Raw genomic sequence first — 22,708 nt, 5'->3', positions numbered from 1 at the left:
TCACCGCCATATCGTGCACCTCGTCAAACATCCTGTGCCAGTCACTGGTTAGGATAAGCAATCACTACAGAATACAATCCAAAGTCATCTCTCTCACCCACCAATTTGTCCAAAGTTCTGCACTGTCCTATATCTCATCCCTCATTTCTGTTTGTAACCCCTCCCGTGCCCTCTGTTCTGCAAAAGAAGGGGCCGGAGCCGTACTTGTAGGTAAAGGCCCGCATGACTGTGATTGGGCCAGGAGAGTATAGGGATTTGAATTATGGTTAGGGCATTGGATGGAAAAAGGGGGGGTGGAGTAAAGAAAGGTGGTATAAAGGGGAAAAGTGCGTGAGAGGACAGGGGTTATCCTATTGCAAACAGTATATCCCCCATTAACCCTCAACTGCTAGGGACAGGATGGCTATGTGACGCCCTGCTGTGCATGGAGTCACAGACCAAAGGGGGTGCATTTCAGGTTTTCTCCACAAGAGGCCCTCAGAGCATACACACACCTCCACCTTCCACCTCAGACCACCAGAGGGAGCCTGATAGTGATATAAATAATTAAGGTGGAGTGATTCAGCAGTTTAGTTTTTCTGCTCAGACACAGGAGAGAGTTTGTGAGTAAGTTCTCCTCAGGAAGAGAGTGGAGACAGAACAGTCTGGAGCCCACAGCCAGTTCTTGCAGACTGAGACACAGAGGAACAGGTCAGTCTGCAGTGGAGCTTAGTCAGACTCAAGCAGCTCAGGTTAGTGAGCTAGGAGCGTTGCTGACGCTCAGAGAGCAGCAGAAGAGGCAGCCACCTAACTGCCAGTGTGTATAGCCTAGTGAGGGCCCTAGTAGTCCGAAGGCTAGAGGAGTGAGTAGCATTGGGGGCAGAGGAGCCTTACCAGCTCACCCCAGAAACCATATCCCGGACACTGTGTCCGAGTCTGGAGGGATTCTTTATACCCAGCAGAAGACAACCAGAACCCCTGGCGAACTACAGGTCCCAGGAATACCAAACGCTGACTGTTATACCAGGGTCAGGCGTTACAGAGGCCCCATATACCAGGGAGTGTGTACTCCAACAGAAGGCCCTACCACAGGATCAGCCGGTGCAGAACAGATACTAAGTTAGGCCTAGCTCCAGGCAGGCCAGAGACTAACACTAAGCGGCGAAGAAACAGGAGGCCCTACACTTGCTCACTGGGGAGAGTCCTGCAGTGCACCCCTCACCCTACAGTGCTCCGGATGGTACCTGCATTTCCACCAGTAAAAGGTACAGAAGCAAACCGTGTGTGTGTGTCCAATGTTCTTCCTGTGACCCGGCTGGGTCACCGCCATATCGTGCACCTCGTCAAACATCGCTGCCCTGAGGCCTAGCTCCACCTGTGGGGAGCTACACCATCAAAGCTGCCGTAACACCGGCCTCAGTGGACTGTCGCAGTGCTGGTGATCCTCACCAGACACCACAGGTGGCGTCACGAACTTTGACATTTTATTTTCCCCTTTTTTAAGAGAGACCCCAGGGTACGGCCCCGGGAGCCGACCACCGCGACATCCCCCAAGACCAAGCATTAAGGCCCGGGCGCCGAGTAGTCCCCATCCCCTGGGCGCCACAGCTAACCTGGAAGCCCTCCTGGGCCAGCTGAGAACAGTTGCAGGCTTGAGAGGTGAGGCGTGGCTGGAGGAGCAGTTGTCCGGATTGCTGGGAGCAGTAGTGCCACAGCCAGTGCAGGAGATTGCCGGTCGGCGGCCTAGAAGGACCAGGCCGCCCGAGAGATTGAGCCCTGACGTGACTCCACGCTCCAGGTGTAGGCTCCGGAGTCCCTCCGGGGAACCTCCGGGAGGCGGGCGCACTAACCTCCCATCCGGATGTTGCCCGCGTTCTGGGAGGAATCCAACCAGCCAGCCTGGGGCCGCGGGAGGAAGCAGGCTGCAGCGGGAGTGGGCTGCAAGGCCTACTTCTCCTAGAAGACAGGAAGTCAGAAGTGCAGCGGTGGGCTCTGTCGGCGATGTTCCTGTCGCAGGGCCTGCTTGTATTGAAGAACAGCGACATCTAGTGGACTCCGCGGGTACTGCAGGCAAGAAGACGGCTGAAAATTCAGCTATGGAAGGGGAACATCGCCATCTAGGGGACGCTGCAGATATTGCAGGCAGAATGACAGCTGGTGGTACAGCTGGACGACAGGTAGTGAGCAGGAGAACGGTGGGTCCATGGTCCTGATATTTCAGGGGCAGGGCCTTCTCGGGACAACAGGAAGCGGGGTCAGAAGATGAAGGTTGGAAGAAGCGGAGTGAACAAACGGGCCGCAGGGAGAAGTCAGCAGCAATGGCACGGAGGCAGGAGCGGGCAGCAAACGGCTGGCCTGGAAGAAGAAAATTCAGACGGACCACAAATACCCCAGTCCTCAACTGAGGTGAGGGGTGAGGATCGAAGAGTCGACAGGAATGGTCAAGACTCAGCGGGACAAGGAGCACCCAGGGGCGATCGGCTGGATGCGGGATCTACTGCTGGCAGGGTCTCAACAGCTGCGCAGTCTGGTGAGTATGGATCCATGTTTTGTCTGTTTACAAATAATAGACCGTTATCTGAGAGCGGGGGGGGGGGGGGCAGGCAGAGATCCCGATGGCAGCTCCTAGTGATCGTGGTAATGATGTGGAAGGTATGGGGGTCAGGGAGTTATTAAACAGCGTGAGGGAGCTCTTAGTGCGGGTGGAGCGGGGATCGGGTCCAGGGGTCATAGCTTCCTCAACTTCTGCATGGGTGGCAAATCAAGTTAACCCGATGGGGCTGGGGAATGTAGGTGTTAGTGTTTGCCCGGGAACGGAGTCGGTGTTGGGAGGAGTGTCAGTGTCAGTCCAAACTAAAAAAGAAAAAAGTGAAGCTATAAAATTGGACGACAGAGCAAAGGGGGAGGTGTATGTGTGTTTTGAAGGGCCATTGGGGGCACATCTAAAAAAGGAAATAAAAGAAAAAATTTGGAAGGATGAATATATAGAAATATTTTCATTGCTGCCCCTTGAAAAATTTAATTTAGACAAAGGAAAGAAGGATGATAGCAAAAAAAGGAGGAAGAAAAGCGAAGATGGCATCTGATTCCACAGACCTTTATAAATTGGCTTCAAGCCTTTGCTATCTTAGCAAGTGTAGTTGGTGAAAAAGCAACGGAAAATTGTTCCCCTCTTTTTTGCTATATGGACTCTATAGGGGAAGGGCATAGGACATACGGGGGACAAGCTTGGCTTCGTTATGACAAGCAGTTTCGTCAAAGGAAGGCGGTGCATCCCAGCATCAGATGGGATCAAAAGATATTGGACTGTGGCTAAAAGTGATGGCGCCGTACCGGTATGGGCAGTCCTTTCTCGGTGGCACAGGTGGGGGAATCAATTTGGAGCTGGGAGAGGAAACAGTCAGGAGTCACAAGGAGAAAAAGAGAAGCCGGGAGCATGCTGGCAGTTTAATGAGGGGCAATGTAAATATGGGGCAAGTTGTAAATTTAGCCATATCTGCTCCCATTGTAATGGGTCATCGCATGGAGCAGCGAGGTGTTTCAAGAAAGGAAAGGGAAGGGGTGGCTACAATAGTAAAAAAGGGGGAGACACCGGTGAGTCTTCTCGCGATGGCCCCCTTTCTAAATAGATTCCCAGATAGAGTAAGGGCAGAGTGTATTTTCCAAGGTTTTATGGAAGGTTTTAAAATTTCAGCTCTGCAGCATCAGGTTCCGTTTTCAAAAAAGAATTTAAGGTCGGCTTTATCATACCCTTGGGTTGTGGCTGAAAAACTTCAAAAAGAAGTACAGTTAGGACGTATGGCGGGTCCCTTTCAATCTCCTCCAATAGCGAATTTAATTGTGTCACCATTGGGAGTCGTACCCAAAAAAGACCCGAATAAATTTCGTCTCATTCATCACCTTTCGTATCCGAAGGGTCGGTCGGTGAATGATGGAATTGATCCTGAATTAAGTTCAGTAGTTTACACATCGTTTGATGAGGCGGTTAAATGGGTACGGAGATATGGGCGGGGACACTATTGGCTAAGACGGACATTGAAGCGGCTTTTCGGTTATTACCGGTTCACCCAGAGAGTATACGTTTATTGGGTTGTTTTTGGGAAGGGAATTACTACCTGGATAGGTGTTTGCCGATGGGTTGCGCAATTTCTTGTTCATTGTTTGAAGCGTTTAGCTCATTTTTAGAATGGGTAATTAAAGACGTATCTGGTATCCGGTCAGTCATTCATTATCTGGATGACTTTTTATTCATAGGGCCACCTGAGTCGTCAATGTGTAAAAATTTGTTAGTAACCATGTTTTGGGTTGCAAAACGTTTTGGAGTACCTTTAGCTGGTGATAAAACAGAAGGACCAAACACGTGTTTGAGTTTTTTGGGCATCGAAATAGACTCAGTGGCCATGGAGTGTCGCCTGCCAGACGATAAGCTGTTGTCGTTACAACAAAAAGATTGCTTAAGGAATTAGTTTTGCGGTGCCTGGAATTAAATTGTGGCAGTTCATGTTCCGGGAATTGAGAATTCTATTGTTGATTAGGGATTTGAATTATGGTTAGGGCATTGGATGGAAAAAGGGGGGGGGGGTGGAGTAAAGAAAGGTGGTATAAAGGGTAAAAGTGCGGGAGAGGAGCCATAACAGGGGTTATCCTATTGCAAACAGTCCCACACACCCACCCTTGTATTTTGATAAGGGAGTTTATAATTTGCTTGATAAAAAAAAAAATGGTTAGACTTTTAGAGCTACATACATATATGCAGTTTTAGATATCTCTAAGTTTGTAAGGAAGTCATAGTGGCCGGGGCGGTGGGGGGGGTCCTTGGAGTTGGTGGAATTTGTTGTGGGGGGAATTTATATGGATGATTCCCTTCAGGATGGAATTATGGTCGGCTGATCTGGCACTTAATGGGGCTCTGGACAGGGTGTACCCTGGGAGCCAGTGGAGGCGTTCTTTTACCACTGATGGTGGTGTGATGCCCTTGAGCTGGGGTCGCGGCTAAGGGTAAAGGATAATCAGATAGGAAAACACTTGGATTTTAAATGTGCCAGATCTTGGAGCTTCAAGGACCTTCCCTCCCCATAATGTTTGGCATTTAAATATTATTGTTATTGTTTGTTAATAAATGGCCACCATGGCCAATTATATCCAAATAAACCTGTCTCAAGTGTATTATTAAATAGAAATAGAAGGGTATGGGGAGAGGGAAGAGGATCTTATCGGATGGATGGTAGGAAAGGAACGAGTTGGCCATACACGGTCATGATCTAAGACTGACATCCTCCTTAATCAGAACCTCACACCTCTGTCTCCAAGAATTCTCATGTGCCATGCTAGTTTTCTGTAATGCCCAAAATGCATATAACGCGATGGTCACAGCAGCGGAACATAAAGTCAGCCATGTGTGCCAGACTACCAACAGCCAAGACTTCCCTGTTCTCACCAAGAAGACGACTGTCCATGTTCTCTGCCTTCTCCACCTCATTATCACCCAATCCGCGTTGAGATGAGATGAGGCTGGGCTGAGTAGCATCACCCTTTATGGTTCCTTGCTCCTCCTGCAATGCCTCCTCTTTAATTGTGACCTGCGAGCGTTTCAGTAGACAGAGAAGCAGGATGGTGATGCTAATTATGGCATCATCGCTGCTCACTATCTTGGTGGAGTCCTCAAAGTTTTGGAGGACGGCACAGACGTCCCACTCATCAGCTGTTATCTGCGGAGGCTGACCTGAATGCTGATGGCGTGTTGAAGCTGGTACTCAACAACTGCTCTCTGTTGCTCAGAATCATTCCAAACATCTGCAACGTTGATTTCCAATGCGTGGTCACATCGCATGCCAGTCGGTGAGCTGGAAGCTGCAAACGAGGCTGAAGCCCTGCCAGGGTGGCGAAGCTGTAGCTAACTTTCTGAAATGGGCACATACACAGCGTACTTTCACAAGCCGCTCTGGCAGAACCGGGTAGGTTTTGAGAAACCGCTGAACCACTAAGTTGAGCACATGGGCCAGGCATGGTACGTGTGCGAGCTTGCCTAGCTTCAGAGCAGCCACCAGGTTCTATGAAACAGCTTTCAACAACTCTGCAATGGTGTGTGGTTTGTAGCCTAAGCCTACAGTCCTCCTTATTGTTATTGGCACCCACGAGGTTTAAGTACATAATCTGGAATATCTCCTGAAAAAAATGAATCAAGTGATAGAGATGGAGGCTGAAGAGGAGGAGGAGGAGGAGGTGGTACAGAAGCTGTAGAATGTGGGGGCAACTCTGATTGACCCAACACCAGCAATCCATCCCAGGGTTCCAGTGAGGCCCAGCATCCACAATATTAACACAGTGAAATGCGTCATTGAGATGTACCATCCCTTGCCACAGTCACTTGTCCACGTGTTTGTGGTTAGGTGGTCCTTCCCACTAAGTGCACTGGGGAGGGCACAGGTGATGTTCTGGGACCCGTGCTTGTGTAAGGCAGGGATCACACCAGGACAAATAGTGGTGGATGGGGACTAGTGTTGAGCCACCCCCGTAGTGTTCGAGTTCGGTTCGGTTCGTCGAACACCCGTGTGTTCGCCGAACTGTTCGTCGAACTGTTCGTCGAACACCTTCGAACACCGTTAAAACCAATGGCAGGCAAACAAAAACACATAGAAACACATAGAAAACACCTTCAAAGGTGTCCAAAAGCTGACAAACTGCTCAGAAGACACAACTAACACATGGAAAAGTGACAAGTACATATAGTCATGCGAAAAGAAAAGAGGTGGAGGAGTAAAAGGAGGGGGAGACACAGATATAGGCATGTCATGCCCTTCTAAAATCCAAAAAGTGAGAAGCCGACACGTTCAGTCCGCTCCTGCCCGTGCCACCTCCGTGTCGCCGGGTTTGTGCCAGAGCCGCGGTGAACCCTGACGGCCAGCCCCCCTCTCCCAATACTGGTGCCTGTCCGCTGGTGGGTCGAGCGAGCCCCCCTGTGGTGGAGGCAGCTCTAAGCTTTTTAATTTAAATTGTCTCTCTAATTTGAATGAATACACTTTAAATCCATTTACAAGGATCTATTGGAGGGCAAGTCTCATGCCAACAGCCGCGTAATTCCAGCTCCAGTAGCGTCCACTAAAGCTGCTGCAGTTAAAAAGCTTTTATAAGGATCGAGCTCGGCTGTCCACCGCAAGGCATCCTACTGCCAGTCCCAGCCCCTATGCCTTGGGGTGCCTCCTGATGCTCTTCACTGAGTATCCCGTGGTCCCGAAGCATTTCCTTTGAAAAAATTAAGTGTCCAAACTACAGGTGGTGTAGCTTGCTTAACAGCCGGGATAATCCGCTGACTAGCAGACACTGCTACTAGGCACAAAGTATTTCCTGGGCTAGATGCAGTTAAAAATTTGTAATTAGATACTCTCGTTGGATGCTGAGAAAGCATTCCATAGAGTCTCCTGGCACGCCATATATGATTCTCTTAAAAAGCTTGGGGTAGGGGTCTAGGGGACCCTTTTATAGCCAAAATCACAGCCCTGTATCACAATACGTCACCTAGGCTGAAGATAAATGGAACTGTAGCACCCTGAGGGCTCGGTTGCTACAGAGGTATTGCACCTCACCCAGAGGTGTGATATCTCACTCTCAGGTAAGGATGGAGTGTGGATCAGGACCCGACACCTGCATGCATTACACCACATTGCCGTGGGGCAGGGCGACCAATATGCCTCTGAGATGGGCACCACAGTCCCTGTCCCTGGCTGGAGTGGGGGGAGGGAACACTGAGGAAGGGGAACCCTGTAGTGCAGGAGCAGGGAGGAAGCAGTTCCTGGGTGCATTGAGAAGGGAGTATAAAAGGTGGGCACCATCTTAGTTCAGTGCAGAGAAGTCTGAGCAGAAGTGGCAGGGAGCAGGGGCTCTGCATGAGCTCTGCTCCGGAGGCGGGCCTAGTAACAGAGGCCCAGGCCTGGAAGAGGGAGAAGGAAGGAAGAGGAGCGGAGAAGGCTCCAGGAACGAGGAATGAAGGGATCCCAGGGGTGCGGACGGGCGAGTCGCCACCGCACGCCCGAATCCACCTGCGTGGAGGGGTCAGGCCAAAGGGGGAGACCGGTCCCCGAAACTAGTGGAGGCAGGAAACGACCCTCAGCTAGAAACCGGAGGCTCTGACATTTTATGTGGCGCAGCCCCTCGCTACACCCGCTAGGAAGGCACCACATAGGGTCAGGGAAACTGGCGCCAAGTTTACCAAGAGGAGGCCCGAGGCAGCCGGACAGAAGGGTTGGTAAGAAAGGCCAGACAAAGGACACACAAAGGGGGTCCTGTGAAGCGCTCCAAAGTTATCTGGGAGTTGTCTGAGCCCCTCACCTGGTGAGCACAGTATGACGTGGGCAGCCGTTACCTGCAGACGTGGTCTGGATAATAAGAACTGTGAGTAAAGGCCCTGGACTGCATCACTGACTCCGTGTCGTTACTGCTGCTGCCCTGCACCATCACCCCCATCCTCCGCATACACTGCCCTGAGGCTATACTCCTCCCGTGGGGAGTTATGCTATGCTCTGCTGCACCCACAACACCAGCCTCAGCGGTCTGCCCTGCAGCGGCGGTTCACTCTGACCGCAATCCACGGGTAGCGTAGTCGGACATTCAAACATCAAAACCACATAAATAGTTCCGCCACTGGTTTGACCACCCTGAGCCACGGAACCGGGTCGCCGCCACGAAGACTACAACCACCAGCATCCACCAAAAAGGATCTGGCTCCGGGTGTCCCAAGGCCCAGGGGGTGCATCAGAACATTTTCATCACCTTTCACAATCACCAATGGGACAAGGCAGGGATGTCCTCTGTCCCCTCTCTTATACATCCTAGTGACGGAGCACCTGCTCTCATCAATTCGCCATAACCCCAATATTAGGTGGATTGAGGTTGGAGGCACCGAGTACAAGTGCTCTCTATTTGCTGATGATGTCCTAGTATATATCACTCAATCACATATATCCATCCATGCTGTTATGGCTGAAATAGATCACTTTGTTACATGGTCAAATTTTAAAATCAATGCAGCGAAGTCTGAAGCCCTCGATGTCTCCCTCCCCAAATCCATATAGGATTCCATCCAGTCCAACTTTCCCTTTGCCTGGCCCTCACAGGGTATCAAATACTTAGGAATTCCTATTCATCTAGACCTCTCCCATCTATGTTATCTTAATTTTGGGCCCTTTATTGAACAACTCCATACAGACCACGGTTGGCAAGTTAGAACTGTAAGATTCACTACGTGAACCACTGGTGTTTTGTGGAAAAGCACATGTACACTGTGTTCCAAATTATTATGCAAAAAGTGTTTAGGAGTGATAAGGGAAGAATTTGTTTGTTTGTCAGTTAAACTCATTGATGGTGATGTGTGTCAGGGCTCTTTATATCACTGTAAGCAATTGCAGACACCTGTGCTAATTAGTTTGGCAAGTGTGTCCAATGAAAGGCAAGACTACTTAAGAAGGCTGTCTCACATTATTAAGCAGCCTACATTTTCTGCCAAAATGGGAAAGAAAAAGGATGTGTCGGCTGCTGAGAAGCAACAAATTGTGGAGTGTTTAGGTCAAGGCATGACTACAATCAACATTGTGCGATGATCAGGATGAAGTGTCTTGGCAATCAAGAAGTATGTAGCTGATTCACAGTGCACACGTGTGCGTGCTGATAAGGGCAAATTGAGGACTCTTTCCTACAGGCAATTACGTCAGGTTAAAAGAGCAGCGGCAAAAAAGCCTTGTCATAGCAGCCGACAAGTTTTTGAAGCTGCTGGTGCCTCCAACGTCCCCCAAACAACAAGATGCAGGGTCCTTCAGAGGTTTGCAGCTGTGCATACGCCATCCTGTCGACCTCCTCTATCCACTTCACACAAGCAGAAACGGCTCCAGTGGGCTAAACATTACATGAAGACTGATTTCAAAACTGTTTTGTTCACGGATGAGTGCCGTGCAGCGCTCGATGGTCCAGATGGATGGAGTGGAGGATGGCTGGTTGATGGACACCCCACGCAAACACGGCTACAGCGCCAACAAGGAGGAGGTGGAGTAATGTTTTGGGCTGGAATCATGGGGAGAGAGATTGTCGGCCCCTTTAGGATCCCTGAAGGCGCTAAAGATGAACTCCATAATGTATGTGGATTTTCTCAAACAGCACTTCCTGCCATGGTTCAAGAAGAAGAACCGTGTATTTCACAGCAAGATCATTTTTTTGCATGATAATGCACCATCTCATGCTGCACATAAAACATCTGCATCTCTGGCTGATATGGGCATAAAAGGGGACAAACTTATGGTGTGACCCCCAGGCTCCCCTGACCTCTACCCCATTCAGAACCTCTGGAGCATCATCAAAAGGAGTGTCTATGATGGCGGAAGGCAGTTCTCATCTAAGCAACACCTCTGGGAGGGTATTCTGTCCTCATGCAAAACAATTGAAGCAGAAACCATCCAAAACCTGACAAATTCAATGGACAAGAGAGTTCAGAAGCTCCTTTCGAACAAGGGGTCCTATGTGAAAATGTAACATCACCTAGAATAAAGTTTTGAGTTGAAAACTGTTTGATTTCAGTTTCTAATAACCTGCTAATGCTTATAATTTCAAAAATGACAATTTTTTTGGTCTTTATTAAAATGAAAAGGTTGCTCGAAAAGTTTGGGGGATCTAAGAGTGTGGCAACCCAGTAGTCATTATTACTTCGAATTCTGACAATATGAGGGTCATGTTGCAGGTAGTGCAGCAAGAAGGCACTTATGTGTCTTGCGCATCTCGGAGCCCCAAAATTATTTTCCGGGCTAGATGCAGCTAAAAATTATTATTAATTTTAAATCTGGCGGAGCTTAGTATAGATGGCCTAATAGGATCAGTGCTGCACACTGCTACAAAGCCCAAATTATTTTCCAGCCAAGATACAGATAAACATGATTAGTAATTTTAAATCTGGTGGAGCTTATTATAGATGGCCTAATAGAATCAGTGCTGCACACTGCTACAAAGCCCAAATTATTTTCCAGCCAAGATACAGATAAACATGATTAGTAATTTGAAAGCTTAAAACGGTTGGTAGGGTGATTTTAACCAATCATCAAGCTTTTACTCTCCCCAGGATGACACAGGGGTAGAAAAGTCGTTTCGGATCCATGATTTGTTCATCTTTATGAACGTGAGTCTGTCTACATTATCAGTGGAGAGCCGCGTGCGCTTATCTGTCAGCACACCACCAGCAGCGCTGAACACACGTTCAGACAGAACGCTGGCTGCGGGGCATGACAAGATCTCCAAGGCGTAAGTGGCTAGCTCCGGCCATTTATCCAGATTGGAAGCGCAAAAAGAGCAAGGGTCCAGTGACACAGTCATGGCTTCAATGTTTACTTGGAGATACTCCTGTACTATCGTCTCTAGGCGTTGACTATGTGTCAGACTTCTTGTCTCCTGTGGCCTTGCAAAGGATGGGCTAAAAAAGTGGTGAAATGATTCCGCAAAATTGATGTTACCAGCAGATACTGTGTTTCTGTTACGGTTTGAGTGCTGAACACTTGACGGTCCCACGGTTGGCAAGTTGGAACTGTGAGATTCACTACGTGCACCACTGGTGTTTTGTGGAAAAGCACATGTAAGATTCTGCAACAGTCTCTGCTGATACTCCTGCATGCGTGCATCCCTTTCTATGGCAGGAATAATTTCGGCAAATTTACTTTTGTACCGGGGATCTAACAGTGTGGCAACCCAGTAGTCAGGATTATTTCTAATTCTCACAATTCGAGGGTCATGTTGCAGGTAGTGCAGCAAGAAGGCACTCATGTGTGTTGCGCATCCAGGAGCACCAAGTCCCTGTTGTGTTGGTGGCGAGGTAACAATCATGCTTCCTTCCCCTGTCCTCTCCCCCCAACCTCGCACAACAGAAATGTGATCAAGGTCTCCCTCATCTGATGAGTCTTCCATCAGTTCGTCCTCCACTTCTTCCTGGGCTCCTGCACCTTCCTCACTAGTTTGGCTGCTACCATGCGCCCTGGTAAAACCATCTCCCCCACCCTCACATGCCTGCCGCCTTGGTGCTGCCGACCGTCTGGACCTTGCAGATGTTAGCCCTTCCGCATATAACTCCTCCTCCTCTACTTCCTCCACCTCCTCTTGTGCCACCACCTGACTCCGAATTCTGTTTAACATGTGCTCCAGCATGTAAATCACCGGAATAGTCATGCTGATAATGGCATCGTCAGCACTAAACATCTTCGTCGCCATTTCAAAACTGTGCAGAAGGGTGCATAGGTCCCTGATCTGAGACCACTCCTCCAGCGTGATTTGCCCCACCTCTGGATCTCGTTGGCCCAGGCTATACGTCAGAACGTATTGCACCAGGGCTTGTCGGTGCTGCCACAGTCGCTGCAACATGTGCTGAGTTGAATTCCACCGGGTAGGCACATCGCATTTTAGCCGGTGAAGTGGCAGACCCAACGACTTCTGTAGAGATGTAAGTCGCTGAGCTGCGGGATGCGAACGGCGGAAGTGAGCACACAGCGACCGTGCCCTCTGCAGAAGGCCATCTAGTCTGGGATAGTGGGCTAAAAATTGCTGGACAACCAGGTTCAACACGTGAGCCATACAAGGCACGTGTGTGACATTGCCCCGGCGAAGGGCCGCACCCAGGTTTGCAGCATTGTCGCACACGGCCTTCCCTGGTTTCAGGTCCAGTGGAGACAACCATTCATGAAATTGGTTCTCCAGAGCTGACCACAACTCCTCAGCTGTGTGACTCACATTTCCCAGACATTTCAAAGTAAAAACCGCCTGATGACGTTGAGCCCTACTGCCAGCATTGTAAGGAGGTGTGCAGGATCCCTTCTGCGCAGTTAGAAAGCTTGTGGCATGACCAGACAGGCTTTGGGTGCAGGTGGAAGACCGAGAGGAGGTTGAGGAGGCAGAAGCAGTGGAGGAACTTTGACATAAAGAGGATTGACGCACAACTCGTGGGGACGGCAAGACTTGGACAGCAGCCCCTTGTCCTGCTGTCACCATAGTTACCCAGTGCCCAGTCAGCGACATGTAACGCCCCTGTCCATGCCTACTCGTCCAAGTGTCTGTGGTGAAATGCACCCTGTCACACACAGAGTTTCTCAAAGAAGCGGTGATGTTGTGTGCGACATGCTGGTGGAGCGCAGGCACACCTTTCTTTGAGAAGTAGTGCCGACTGGGCATCTGGTACTGGGGCACTGCGACGGACATAAGGTCTCGAAAATCCTCTGTGTCCACCAGGCGGAAAGGCAGCATTTCTGTAGCCAAGAGCTTGCAGATGGTGAAATTCAACCTCTTAGCTTTCTCATGGCTAGGAGGAAATGGTCTTTTACTTGTCCACATCTGAGGGACCGAGGGCTGGCTATTGTGCTTAGACGGGGTTGATAAGGGTGTCCCCGGCAAACTGCCGGTCTGTGAGGAAGATGCAGGCGGACATGTTAGGTTGCCTTGATCCAAAGGTGGTGCTATCGATGTCGGACAGCGCTCAACACCAGCTGGTGTTACCACCTCCAAAGAAAATGATGACCTGCCAATCACGCTGGCTGTTGCGGGTAAAGAGGTGGCAGGTCTGCGCCCCAAAACAGATGTGACTGCTGTCCCCCCAGTCACAGAGGATGAAGAGGCCGCGGATGCACAAGATATGGCAGACGGTGGTTGGCCCGGCCGGCTAGGCCGCATTGTAGCACACTGAGCTTCCCACTGCAACTTATGCTTCATGTCCATGTGCCGGTTCATGCATGAAGTACTCAAACTATGTATTTTTTGGCCTCTACTTAGCTTTTGCTGACAAATGTTACAGATAACACGAGTTGGGTCATCTTTATCGATCTGAAAAAATGCCCAGGCTATGCAAGGCTTAGCACCCATGCGACCTGAAGAGCCACCACGACTTGTGGTGAGAGGCAGAGTTGTGTTTGAGGATGCAGTTGTTGACGTGCTTCCAGTACTACGTCTCTGTCCAGGAAGGCGCAACCTGACCTCGTCGTCACTAGCATCTTCCTCCACCTGCTCTGCTGACCTCATCTCTTGGCTGACTGTGGGTTGACAGTAAGTGGGATCTCCAACCTCATCATCATCACCCTGTGCGTTATCACACCCGTCGTCCTCAGAGCCAACCTGTTCCTGCCCTGACAAAAAACTAAAGTTGTCGCTCCAATCAGGTATTTGAGTCTCATCATCGTCTTCCTCATTGTCTCCACCAACAGGAGTTACAGTTTGGGAATGAGGGTCTACATTATGGTCAGAACCTTCTGCGTCTGGTCCTGGATCCGACTCATAAAGATTCTGGGCATCAGTGCAGATCATTTCCTCGTCTGGATTCACAGAAGCGCTGGAGTCGACCTCTGATTCCCAGGCTATAGTATGAGTAAACAGCTCTGCAGACTCAACCATCTGTTCTACCTCATACTCAGACGGGCAGCTGGAGATTTGGGAGCTGTGAGGAAGCAAGTGCGATTGGGGTGACACCTTTGAGCACTGGAGTATTTGTGATGTTGAAGTTGATGTGGAGGAGAGCCCACTTAAAGGAGCACTTGATATCCGTTGAAGCACCTGCTGTTTTTGTGCCTCATCTGGAATTTGTAGTGATTGGCGTGGCCGTAAGAAAGGGATCTTATCACATTGTCCGCTAAAAGAAGTAGACATTTTAGTTTGGCTGGAAGATGGTCTTTCTTCTGCAGATGTTACTGTTGCTTTAACACCTACCCCACGGACACAACCTTTTTTCCCCTTCCCAACACGCCTATTCCCCTTTCCACCAGCAGCAGGCCTTTTTCCACTCATTTTGGTGGTTAACTAATTCACAACTCTGGAGTTGTTTGCACAAAAAAACAATGGATGGGAACCGAGCAGAGCTGAGTGGCCAAACTGTGGTATTAGGCCAAAACTATTGGCTGGGTTAGATGGAGAAAAAAATTATATTCGATTTGCAACCTGATGGAGGTCAGTATAGATGGACTAATAGAACAAGTCCCACACACAGCTAGAAGCCCAAATATTTTTTCAGAGGTAGATGCAGAAAAAAAATATATTCAGTTTGCAACCTGATGGAGGTCAGTATAGATGGACTAATAGAGAAAGTCCCACACACTGCTAGAAGGCCAAATATTTTTTCAGAGCTAGATGCAGACAAAAAATTATTTTGAATTTGCAACCTGATGGAGGTCAGTATAGGTGGACTAATAGAACAAGTCCCACACACTGCTAGAAGGCCAAATATTTTTTCAGAGCTAGATGCAGAAAAAAAATATATTCAGTTTGCAACCTGATGGAGGTCAGTATAGATGGACTAATAGAACAAGTCCCACACACAGCTAGAAGCCCAAATGTTTTTTCAGAGGTAGATGCAGAAAAAAATTATATTCAGTTTGCAACCTGATGGAGGTCTGTATAGATGGATTAATAGAACAAGTCCCACACACAGCTAGAAGCCCAATATTTTTTCAGAGGTAGATGCAGAAAAAAAATTATTTTTAATTTGCAACCTGATGGAGGTCAGTATAGATGGACTAATAGAGAAAGTCCCACACACTGCTAGAAGGCCAAATATTTTTTCAGAGCTAGATGCAGAAAAAAATTATATTCAGTTTGCAACCTGATGGAGGTCAGTATAGATGGACTAATAGAACAAGTCCCACACACAGCTAGAAGCCCAAATATTTTTTCAGAGGTAGATGCAGATAAAAATTATTTTTAATTTGCAACCTGATGGAGGTCAGTATAGATGGACTAATAGAGAAAGTCCCACACACTGCTAGAAGGCCAAATATTTTTTCAGAGCTAGATGCAGATAAAAATTATTTTTAATTTGCAACCTGATGGAGGTCAGTATAGATGGACTAATAGAGAAAGTCCCACACACTGCTAGAAGGCCAAATATTTTTTCAGAGCTAGATGCAGATGAAAATTATTTTTAATTTGCAACCTGATGGAGGTCAGTATAGATGGACTAATAGAGAAAGTCCCACACACTGCTAGAAGGCCAAATATTTTTTCAGAGCTAGATGCAGAAAAAAATTATATTCAGTTTGCAACCTGATGGAGGTCAGCATAGATGGACTAATAGAACAAGTCCCACACACTGCTAGAAGCCCAAATATTTTTTCAGAGGTAGATGCAGATAAAAATTATTTTTAATTTGCAACCTGATGGAGGTCAGTATAGATGGACTAATAGAGAAAGTCCCACACACTGCTAGAAGGCCAAATATTTTTTCAGAGCTAGATGCAGATAAAAATTATTTTTAATTTGCAACCTGATGGAGGTCAGTATAGATGGACTAATAGAGAAAGTCCCACACACTACTAGAAGGCCAAATATTTTTTCAGAGCTAGATGCAGAAAAAAATTATATTCAGTTTGCAACCTGATGGAGGTCAGTATAGATGGACTAATAGAACAAGTCCCACACACAGCTAGAAGCCCAAATATTTTTTTCAGAGGTAGATGCAGATAAAAATTATTTTTAATTTGCAACCTGATGGAGGTCAGTATAGATGGACTAATAGAGAAAGTCCCACACACTGCTAGAAGGCCAAATATTTTTTCAGAGCTAGATGCAGATAAAAATTATTTTTAATTTGCAACCTGATGGAGGTCAGTATAGATGGACTAATAGAGAAAGTCCCACACACTGCTAGAAGGCCAACTATTTTTTCAGAGCTAGATGCAGAAAAAAATTATATTCAGTTTGCAACCTGATGGAGGTCTGTATAGATGGATTAATAGAACAAGTCCCACACACAGCTAGAAGCCCAAATATTTTTTCAGAGGTAGATGCAGATAAAAATTATTTTTAATTTGCAACCTGATGGAGGTCAGTATAGATGGACTAATAGAGAAAGTCCCACACACTGCTAGAAGGCCAAATATTTTTTCAGAGCTAGATGCAGATAAAAATTATTTTTAATTTGCAACCTGATGGAGGTCAGTATAGATGGACTAATAGAGAAAGTCCCACACACTGCTAGAAGGCCAAATATTTTTTCAGAGCTAGATGCAGATAAAATTTATTTTTAATTTGCAACCTGATGGAGGTCAGTATAGATGGACTAATAGAGAAAGTGTTATGTTCTGCTACCAGAGCTAAGGAAAGAGAGGAGATCTGTCCCTACGATAGAACTCAGCTTAATCCCTACGATGTAACAGGGGACCTGATCCTGCGATCAGACCTGCTAAAGTCCTAAGCTAGTCTGTACGGAGACCTATAGATGCGGGGAAGGAATCCCTACAAGTACTAAGGACTGGGAGGAAAATGGGACACCTCCTAACAGAAATAGTAGCAGACAGACGAACAAACAAAATATATAGAACATAGAGGTCCGTAGACCAAGCAAACTAACAGAGTTAGATACAGAGCACAGGCTAGCTAGAAAGTAGTTATACAATGAAGTCCAGCAAAGCCAGAAGGGCGGAGCAGGATTAAATAAGCCAACAAGGTCATGTGACCAGCAAAGGAAAAAACCTAAGAGCAAGGTTCTAACAGTACCCCCCCTTCTAAGAGGATCCTCCGGATCCCCTAGGACCAGGCTTATCAGGAAATCTCCTGTGAAACGCTCTGATAAGTCTGGACGCGGAAACATCATCCGACCTCACCCAAGAGTTATCCTCGGGTCCGAAACCTTTCCAGGCCACAAGATACTGCAAACTACCTCTATACCGTCTAGAGTTAAGGATGCGAGAAATTTCATATTCCCCGTCCTCCACCACCGGAGGAACAGAGGCAGAGGCGTCACAATCCGATACAACCGCTTTTTTCAACAGAGAGACATGAAATACCGGATTAATTCTCCAGGAGGTAGGAACCTCCAACCTAACAGCAGATTGGTTGACAACCTGAAGCACCTTAAAGGGCCCTACAAACTTGGGACCCAATTTCTTAGAAGGAATCCTCAACCGCAGATTCCTAGAGGACAACCAAACCATGTCACCAACAGCGAACAAAACCTCCTGTCGTTTCCTATCAAAGTAGTCTTTAGATTTTCTGTTGGCCTCCTGAAGATTACCACGCACATCCGTCCAAACTGTCTCCAAATCACCGGAAAAATTCTCCTCCTCAGGCACGGCAGATCCCAACTTGGAGAACGACCCAAACGACGGATGTCTCCCAGAACAACAAAAAAAAGGCGAACAACCAGCAGAAGAAGATGTATGGTTGTTAAGAGCAAATTCAGCAAGTGACAGAAACTCAGACCACCCCTCTTGATTGTCTGCCACAAAACAACGCAAGAACTGCTCAACATCCTGGTTTTTCCTTTCTGTCTGGCCATTAGATTCAGGATGATATCCGGACGAGAACGACAAATGAACTCCCAACCTGTCACAAAAGGCACGCCAAAAACGAGCCACGAACTGAGGACCCCTATCAGAAACAATGTCAGTAGGAACGCCATGAAGTCTGACAATTTCCTTGACAAAGGCCTTAGCGAGAGTTTTAGCGCAGGGCAGTTTGACGAAGGGAACCAAGTGACACATCTTGCTAAAACGGTCCACGACCACCCAGATGACAGTAAAACCCTCAGAGGGGGGAAGGTCAGTTATAAAGTCCATAGCCAAATGTGTCCAAGGAGCACTGGGAACCTCCAAAGGACAAAGCAACCCCGCAGCAGGAGTATGTGAGGACTTAGATCTAGCACATATAGTACATTGACGCACCCACTTAATGACCTCCTTCTGCCATCCAGGCCACCAAAAACTGCGACCCACCAGTCTCTTGGTCTCAGAGATTCCGGGATGACCTGCCAACCGAGATTCGTGACACTCAACAAACAAATCTCTCCTAAAGGTCCCAGGCACAAACAACCTCCCATGAGGAGTGTTAGATGGGGCATTCTCCTGTGCTTTAAGAATCTCATCTTCCAAAACGGAGTCCAAAGCAGCTATCACAACACCTTCTTGTAAAATGTTCTCCTCTTTCTCAGCACCGACTATGGGAGAAAAACTGCAAGACAAGGCATCCGCCTTAACATTCTTAGTACCAGGGATGTAAGTAACGGAGAAATTAAACCGCGAGAAAAACAGTGCCCACCTAGCCTGACGGGAATTCAGGCGCTTGGCAGCATCAAGATATATCAGATTTTTATGATCCGTAAGAACCTGAACGGGAAATTCCGCACCTTCCAAGAAGTGGCGCCAGTGTTCAAATGCGAGTTTAATAGCCAATAATTCCCGATTACCAATATCGTAATTCAGTTCAGTCTCCGAAAAAATTTTTGGAAAAAAGGCACAGGGATGTAATCCATCCCCGTTATCCTGAGACAATACTGCGCCAACCCCCACAGAGGAAGCATCAACCTCAACCAAAAACGGCTTAGTCACATCAGGCTGCATAAGGATGGGAGCAGAGGTGAACCTCTCCTTGAGATACACAAAAGCTTCAATGGCCTCAGAAGACCACTGAACCGCATCAGCACCTTTCCTGGTGAGATCGGTCAGAGGTTTGACAATACTAGAAAAATTTTTTATGAATTTTCTGTAATAATTGGCGAAACCTAAAAACCTCTGTATTGATTTCAAACCAATAGGCCTAGGCCATTCCTGTACAGCTTGAACTTTAACCGGGTCCATCTCAAAACCTTCGCTGGAGATAATGTAACCCAAAAAACTAATTCTCTGTACAGCGAACTCACATTTCTCCAGCTTAGCAAAAAGCGAATTGTCCATTAATAACTGTAATACCTCACGTACGCTCCGCCAATGAGACTCCATATCCGGCGAATAAATCAAAATGTCATCCAAATACACAACCACATTTTTGCCGATCAAAGGTCTAAGGATGTCATTAATAAGATTCTGAAAAAATGCAGGAGCATTAGTAAGACCAAAAGGCATAGCCAGATTCTCAAAATGACCCACAGGAGTGTTAAAAGCAGTCTTCCATTTGTCACCCTCCTTCATGCGCAACAGATTGTATGCCCCCTTAAGGTCAATTTTAGAGAACCACTTGGCCCCCATTAACTGGTTAAACAGATCAGGAATCAATGGCAGTGGGTAAGGATTGCGTACAGTAATTTTGTTAATCTCATGAAAATCCAGACAAGGACGTAAACCGCCGTCCTTTTTTTTTACAAAAAAAAATCCAACCGCCACAGGAGACTTAGAGGGCCTAATGTGACCGGCGGCCAAACTTGTCTGTATGTATTCCTCCAAAGCCTTCCTCTCAGGAATAGTAAGGTTAAATAAACGACTTTTAGGAAGAGTCGCTCCAGGGACAAATTCAATAGAACAATCATAGTCTCTATGGGGAGGCAAAACCTGCGATTCCTTCTCAGAAAAAACTCTCCAAAAATCCTGAATAGGAACAGGCAATTCTCCCCTATCCAAAGCTGCAATACGCCCGTTACAACACTTGTCATAACATTTATGGCTCCAGGATTTAATTTCACTGGTAGACCAATCCAGTACAGGATTGTGAAATTTTAACCAGGGCAATCCCAATATTACTGGAGAAGGCAAGTTATTCAAAACTACCAAATCCAATTTCTCATGGTGAACACCATTAATAGTGAGAGGAAATTCACAGACCTTGAGAGTAATATTCTTCAAAGGGGAACCATCCACAGAAACCACAGCAATGGGGGATGATAAAGGTTCGGGTTTTAAATTGAGTCTTTCCAAGAATCCCCCATCAATTACATTTAGAGTAGACCCACAATCAACAAACACCCGAAATTCCATTAATTTTTCCTGAGCAATCGTGGAAGCAGCTAAAAATACACCCTTGGAATTTAAACAGGCAATACGGGCATGACTGACCATTTTTTTTTCTTTCTTCATACGAAGCTCACAGCCTTTAATCAAATGACCAGATTTTCCACAATAGAAACACAAGCCTTCAGAAAATCTACGGTCTTTTTCTTGAGAGCGAGGTGCCACCGATCCAATCTCCATCGGTTCACCACTGTTAGTACACACATTCTCATAACCAGAAACTGACATAGCAGAGGATTTGCTCTCATTAACCCTTGCACGCAGTCTCCTATCCACCCGTATAGCTAATTGCATAGCCTGTTGCAAATCTTCAGGTGTAGGATAAGCAATTAGCAGGTCTTTAACCCTTTCATTCAGCCCAGCAAGAAATAGACTTTTCAGAGCAGAATCGTTCCACCCTGTTTGAGTAGACCAACGACGGAAATGAGTACAATATTTTTCCACATTACCTGATCCCTGTCTCAAACGTCTTAACTCAGTCTCAGCTGATGAGACACGGTCAGGATCATCATATAATAGTCCCAAAGCAGAAAAAAAACTATCCACTGATCTGAAGCATGTATCACTAGGTTGCAAAGAAAAGGCCCACTCCTGAGGCTCTTTGCGCAAAAGTGACATTATGAACCCTATGCGCTGGGATTCATCCCCAGAGGACTTGGGTCTCAAACGAAAATACAATAAGCAAGCATTTTTAAATGAAAAAAATTCTCGGTGTTCACCAAAAAATAAATCCGGCAAACATACCTTAGGCTCCAAGAAATGTGCTCCAGGACAGTTACTCACGTGCTGAAGGAGCTCGGCCACCTCCAGAGAGAGTCCCTGCAGGTGTTTAGCCAAATCCTGAACCGACACCATGATGGAACAGAAAAATCTTTCCTTAGAGAATTTGCAGGCTGGACTTACTGTTATGTTCTGCTACCAGAGCTAAGGAAAGAGAGGAGATCTGTCCCTACGATAGAACTCAGCTTAATCCCTACGATGTAACATGGGACCTGATCCTGCGATCAGACCTGCTAAAGTCCTAAGCTAGTCTGTACGGAGACCTATAGATGTGGGGAAGGAATCCCTACAAGTACTAAGGACTGGGAGGAAAATGGGACACCTCCTAACAGAAATAGTAGCAGACAGACGAACAAACAAAATATATAGAACATAGAGGTCCGTAGACCAAGCAAACTAACAGAGTTAGATACAGAGCACAGGCTAGCTAGAAAGTAGTTATACAATGAAGTCCAGCAAAGCCAGAAGGGCGGAGCAGGATTAAATAGGCCAACAAGGTCATGTGACCAGCAAAGGAAAAAACCTAAGAGCAAGGTTCTAACAGAAAGTCCCACACACTACTAGAAGGCCAAATATTTTTTCAGAGCTAGATGCAGAAAAAAATTATATTCAGTTTGCAACCTGATGGAGGTCAGTATAGATGGACTAATAGAACAAGTCCCACACACAGCTAGAAGCCCAAATATTTTTTCAGAGGTAGATGCAGATAAAAATTATTTTTAATTTGCAACCTGATGGAGGTCAGTATAGATGGACTAATAGAGAAAGTCCCACACACTGCTAGAAGGCCAAATATTTTTTCAGAGCTAGATGCAGATAAAAATTATTTTTAATTTGCAACCTGATGGAGGTCAGTATAGATGGACTAATAGAGAAAGTCCCACACACTGCTAGAAGGCCAACTATTTTTTCAGAGCTAGATGCAGAAAAAAATTATATTCAGTTTGCAACCTGATGGAGGTCTGTATAGATGGATTAATAGAACAAGTCCCACACACAGCTAGAAGCCCAATATTTTTTCAGAGGTAGATGCAGAAAAAAAATATATTCAGTTTGCAACCTGATGGAGGTATGTATAGATGGATTAATAGAACAAGTCCCACACACAGCTAAAAGCCCAATATTTTTTCAGAGGTAGATGCAGAAAAAAAATATATTCAGTTTGCAACCTGATGGAGGTCAGTATAGATGGACTAATAGAGAAAGTCCCACACACTGCTAGAAGGCCAAATATTTTTTCA

At 46.8% G+C, this 22,708-nt stretch overlaps 1 protein-coding gene across 9 annotated transcripts in view; it reads right to left on the bottom strand.

The window, feature by feature from the left end:
• LOC141259357 (uncharacterized) overlaps positions 1-22,708 on the bottom strand; it is a 374,844-nt gene that overhangs the window by 209,392 nt on the left and 142,744 nt on the right. The window lies entirely within an intron of this gene.

Source organism: Phyllobates terribilis, unplaced genomic scaffold, assembly GCF_046119375.1.
Source record: "Phyllobates terribilis strain yellow unplaced genomic scaffold, ASM4611937v1 Scaffold_3__8_contigs__length_932513732, whole genome shotgun sequence".
NCBI classification, from domain to species: Eukaryota; Metazoa; Chordata; class Amphibia; order Anura; family Dendrobatidae; genus Phyllobates; species Phyllobates terribilis.
Note: the sequence above shows the minus strand (reverse complement) of the source record. Positions and strands in the feature narration are given on the sequence as shown.